Raw genomic sequence first — 6,150 nt, 5'->3', positions numbered from 1 at the left:
CTCTTAACTGACTGAGCCACCCAGATGCCCTGGCTAAAGTTTTTTAAAAATATACTTATGGCCTTTCATGGGTGGGGGCAAGAGTGGAGAGTGCACCACGAAGGCCTCAGGCATATTTCGTTGCCTCCCCAACCCCAAATGCAGCACTCCGCCCCTCTACTGCATGCACATCTTTGCACCTAATCATATTTTGCCCAGTCGACTGCTGGTACATTTGTTGTGGGATTGTTGAGTGTGATGGTCAAGAAAGAATTCTTGAGATGTTTTATGTTGTTTAACAAATTAGTAAGTTTATTTAAGTAGCTCAGGGACAGGGGTGCCTGGGTGGCTCAGTCGTTAAGTGTCTGCGTTCGGCTCAGGGCATGATCCCAGGGTTCTGGGATCGAGCCCCACATCAGGCTCCCTGCTCCACTGGGAGCCTGCTTCTTCCTCTCCCACTCCCCTTGCTTGTGTTCCCTCTCTCACTGGCTGTCTCTCTATCTGTCAAATAAATAAATAAAATCTTTAAAAAAAAAAAAAAAGTAGCTCTGGGACAGGACGCATGAGCAGAAAGAGCTGCATTTTTCCTGTAAGAAGCTGGTGATTATATGCTCTACTTGTAAAACTACTTTTGCAAGATTTCTTTGGCACTTATCATTCAGCTCAATATTCACTAGCAGTGAGATGTACAGGCAGTCATGAGACCCTTTAAGAATGTAGCAGCCAGCCCCTATTTGATCCTTGTCAAAACTACGCAGACTATAGGTCAGCCTTCTGGGCTCAAAGTGAACATTTTTCTTCTTTTATCCTTCATCACTTTGTGTCTCAGCTGAAGATGAAGAAGTCTTCAGAGGAAATTGTCCACTGTGGACAGGTGTTGGAGAAATCCCCCTTGCGGGTGAAGAGCTATGACTCCCACAGTGGCACCCACAACACAGACTGGTAGTACTGGGACCTGACCACTGTGGGTGCTATCGTCCCGTCCTACCAAGACATGGGTGTCTGGCACTGTGCCCAGGTCCCCTTGATCCAGATCACTAAGGCAGAGGAGATTGCAGCCAGCAAGCACCACCCAACAGCAGTCAAGCAGTTCCACGATTCCAAGATCAAATTCCTGCTACCCTGCGAGGTCCTACCTTGCCCGCACAAGCCATGCTTCACCACCAAGAGACCCAACACCTTCTTTTAGATGCAGAGCCTCCCTGTCCCCACATCTGCCCAAATAAACTCCTTGAAAAACCAAAAAAATACTAATATATTGATAGATAGATGATAGATAGATAGATGATAGATAGATAGATAGATAGATAGATAGATAGATAGATAGATTTGTGGAGAAGACACTTAAGATTTGTATTTGTCCTTGGCAAGTCAAGTTTTAAGTGGACTTTCCTCCTTGTTTTTACTTGGTAAGTATTACCTTCCAGGAATCTGCATTTTAAGGAGATGGACCAGATAAAGAATTCCTAGAAAAGACCAGGCAGAACACTGTGTATTTAGTGTGAAGGTACAGGGGGGAAATGCAAACACTTTCTAGAAGGACTTTCCTTCTCTTAAGGTCAGACTTTTTATAATACTTATAAGCCTTTTGAGATAAATAAGGGAGGTTTTGGGATTGGCAAAAAGGATTGGTCTTTGAATGGTTTTGGAACCACATCTCTGGTCCTGTACTCACTAGATTTGTAAAAGACTGAGAGCCATTTTTCGTTTCTCAAAGAACTGGACTGTTGCCTAAATAGTATCAAAGGACTGACACATCCATCTACCCATAAGAAAGTCTTCTTTTCCTCTGGGTACAGTTAGCTTAGGGGAGAAGGCCTTAATTTTTTTTTTTTTTTTAATCAGGGGGTGCCTGGGTGGCTCAGTTGGTTAAGTGTCTGCTTCAGGCTCAGATCATGATCCAGAGCATGGTCCTCAGGCTCGAGCCCCACCTTGGGCTTCCTGCTCCACGGGGAGCCTGCTTCTCTCTCTTCGTCTAGCTTCTCCCTCCCCTGCTCACGCATGCACACTCTCTCTCTCAAATGAATAAATGAAATCTTAAAAAAAATAAAAATAGGCATCCCATTCTGCTTAATTTGGGAACCCTTGCTTTCAAGTGCACTTCTTAAATGAACAAGTGTGTCTAATTGAACGTTCCCCATCATGGCCACAGTAATTCTAGGTTATTTTTAATAAAATTGTTTCATCTTTCTAAATATCTGCCACTTCTGGGATTATAGTTCTTAGACATAAAATAAGCAGGTGTGCCAGAAGATAGTATGCTTGACTCTTCAGAATTTAAGGATTTCATTAGCTAAACTTTTAGGTTTCTCGGAGCCAAACTAGTACCTAAAAGGGCTGTGCAGCAGGGTTGTGGATTGTGTGTGTCTTACAGTGTACCTCGTGGCATGGAAGTTTTCTTGAGGTTGGTGGGTGACCTAGCGTCCATCTAACCCATTCTGTGACCAACTTATCGCAGGAATCTTCTTCAGGTGACCAGCTCTCTAACAGCCTTTAAATATGCAACACGTGCCCACCAATTTTTGCAGCTCTGTAGCCTCTGAGATCCTGCTAGCAATAGCCTTTATTTTTTATTTAATTTTTTTAAAGATTTTATTTATTTATTTGACAGAGATAGAGACAGCCAGCGAGAGAGGGAACACAAGCAGGGGGAGTGGGAAAGGAAGAAGCAGGCTCATAGCGGAGGAGCCTGATGTGGGGCTCGATCCCATAATGCCGAGATCACGCCCTGAGCCGAAGGCAGACGCTTAACCGCTGTGCCACCCAGGCGCCCCAGCAATAGCCTTTATTTACACAAAATAAGACAGACAAACCTTCACCTTAATATAATAGTAGCACTGTGTCCTGGCCAAAAGAAAGCCCTGTGCACACCACCACCAATTTCCATGGACTCCTGCCGGGGTTTTCCAGAACTGTGGTCTGAAAGTCTAGAGGCTTGGCTCTGAGCACACTCTTCGGCCAGCTCAGTGGGGTTCCAGGCAAACATGCCAGCGCAGTTGGCTCTGGGCATAACTGTCTGCCAGCTCAAGACGACCCACCCTGCAAAGGAGCCGATTAGACAGAGAGTTCAAACACAAAACAGAGCAGAACTGAGACCAAGAGGAGCTTACCCTTGGAAACCGCAAGAAAGGCAATGAACTCAAAGGGATTTGCAGATATCACACCTGTGATTCTCACTGTCTCCAAATGCTGCTACAAGTGTGCTATGGATCCCACCACTGCCACCAAATCTGTTAAATAACAATTCAACCAAGTGAATTTGAAGATCTAATTGGCTTTAGTAAACGATTGATGGGTTGGACAGCACCCCATCTAGCAAGCAGAGAGGCGCTCTGAGAAGGTGTACAAAATGGAAGGTTTTCACAGACAGAGGGTGGGGACAAGAACAAGTTACTAGCAAAAGAAAAGGACTGTTCCAGAGGAAGATGTTTGCTAGGGGAGAAGCAAGGGGTCTTCTCATGCAGATTACCTCATCTTTCTTTGAGGGATGGAGAGGACCCAGGTGACAGACTCCTTGGCACTGATGGAAAGAAATATTTCTTGACTGACTGGTGAAGGCCACATTTCTTGGAGAGATTGAAACTGCAATTAGATTGGGTATTAAACTCTGGTTTGGGAACTCTGTCTAAGTGACACCATTTGGGGCCTGCGATTTTCTTTCTTTCTTTCCTTCTTTTTTTAAACAGACCCATTCCTTACCTTTCCCTTCTGTGCCCTGAATCACAGTGGTCTGTGCTCCCTAGTCCCTGTGTCATGTGGCTTCCAGCTGGGTTTGGCCAGTGAGGGGCACTGGTAGGGACTGGAGGCTGAGAGATTGGAAGGGGAGAGTAAAAGAGAAATCAGGGTCTTTGTCCCTCCTTCCTCTCTGCCTCAGGAAGCAACTCAACTGGCACAGTGACCGGCTCCCTTGGCTGGCCCTGGCTTCCAGCCGGAGAGTCCTACTGATGAGGGAACAGAAGGCAAGACAAAGCAGAAACTGACACCCTGAAATACCCCCCCCCCCCCCCACACACACACCATGGGATGTACGTGACATTCCTCAGGCTCTCCCGGCTGCCCTCGAGGACAAAGAAATAGTCAACCTATAGAGACCACAATCCTGCAAGACTTGAGTCTCCCTAAGTTTACAAATGTCTTAGCGATCTATAAGAACGAAGCATTTCTATCAATAACCTAGCTTCCCAAAGGAAATGCAGATACAATTAAATGTCCTTATAATCTGCAGCCTCCAGGAAGTTCCCAACCATCTTAACATTAATGCCTTGCTAGAGGGAAAAACAACCTTAACTGGACAGTAGCAAGGCCTCTGGTATCCTGTGTGTCTTCTTTAACATATGCAAGTATTATCTCAACTTCCCTTTTTCCATACCTCCCTCAACCCCATAGTATATAATGAGCCACCCTCAGAAGCCGGGGCAGCAGCTCTTTCTGCCCGTGGGTCCTGTCCCCGTGCTTTAATAAACCACCATTTTCCACCAAAGACGTCTCAAGAATTTTTTCTTGGTTGTCGGCTCCGGATTCCACCCCACTGAACCTCACCTGTATCCCACAACCTCATCACTACCACGATTCCAGCTTTGTCAGGTACGTCAGTTAGGGTCCAATCACAGGACAGAGAACCCACCCAGTAATGTGAATGGGGAAAGTTTAGTATAAAGAATTATTCACTATAACAGACACTGGAGTAATGCAGGAGTGGCCAGTAAGAAATAAAGAGAACTCTAAAGAATTTTAAAATCGCAGATATAAAAAACAGTGACAACCTGGCGCTAAGATCGCGAATCCAAGTACATTCCTTCCCAACCTCACCAAAACTAAGATCTTGCTCTTATTGGAGACAGAATTGCCGTGGGTCGCTGGATGGTGGCACTGGATGGTGGCGAAGTTTGCTAAGGTGCCATGCCGGCAGAGCTTGCTGAAGGAGTGAGGAGAGCCAGCTCCAGGCAGATGCTTTACCCTGTAACTCACTGCAAAGCCACGCCAGGGAATGCTGGGAGAAGCTGCCTGCAGGGAGGTACCCCGTGCTACTGGCCGGGGGATACTGCACAAGCTGGGCATTGCAGAAACTGGGCATGCAGCACAAGCTGGCCATTGCAGAGGCAGAGCAGACTATGGGAGCACTGGTAAGAGAAGGACAGGGAATCAGGAAGGGGGCGGGGGGGGGGGGGGAAGAAACAACCCCAAACGCCTCCTGAAATGTTTCTCCAGCGCCTCCTACTGACAAAGCTTAATATTATGCCAACTGACAAAGGAGAAGTACTTGGAGCAACATTTACAGGACGTGTATGAGTTTACTATTGCTGCGTCATGGATTACCACAAACTCAGTAACTTGAACAATACAGAGTCATCATCTCACTCTTTCTGCAGATTGGGAGTCTGGCACATTTTGTCTGGGTCTCCTGCTTAGCATCTCACAAGCCTGAAATCAAGGCTTCAGCTGCTCCAGCCTCATCTAGAGGTTCAGTGAGGAAATGATGCACTTCCAAGTTCATTCAGGTTGCTAGTAGAATCCAGTTCCTGACAGGTGTAGGCCTAAAGTCTCTGTTTTCTTGTTGGCTGTTGCCTGGGGACCACTCAACAACTGGAGGCCTCTCTTGCCATGCAGCCCCCTCTATAGGCCCTCTTAAACTTTGAATCTCTTCTTAGAAAGAGTACAGTCCCTTTTTAGAGATCACCTGAGTGCCATGCCCACCCAGGAAAAATCACCTTTTTGATTAACTCAGTCTCCTGATTTGAGACATCAATTACATTTGCAAAAGTCCTTCACCTTTGTCATCTGGTGTAATCCAATCATGTGTGTGAAAATCCATCATAATCACAGTCTCACTCACACTTAAGAGGAAGGGACTACACAGCATGTATACCAGAGAGGTAGGGATCTTGGGGGCCCTCTTAGAATTATGCTTATAGATGATGAGGGTAGATTTGGGGTGGAATAACCCTAACTCCTGGGTTCGAGAAACATCACCTCCTCTCCAGCCAAGAACAAAGCGACTGTCCACCAGCCCTAATCTCTGGGTTGCCTCACCATCCCCTGTTGATTTTTTGATTGTTCTAGCACCCATAAATTATGACTTCCTGTACAAAATTCTTTGTGTCAAATACTCAGACTAGTTCTTTTTCTCTAGTTAGACCCTTATTAAGACAAAGTTTTGCTGGTGTCTTTTCA

Source organism: Ursus arctos, unplaced genomic scaffold, assembly GCF_023065955.2.
Source record: "Ursus arctos isolate Adak ecotype North America unplaced genomic scaffold, UrsArc2.0 scaffold_36, whole genome shotgun sequence".
NCBI lineage: Eukaryota > Metazoa > Chordata > Mammalia > Carnivora > Ursidae > Ursus > Ursus arctos.
Note: the sequence above shows the minus strand (reverse complement) of the source record.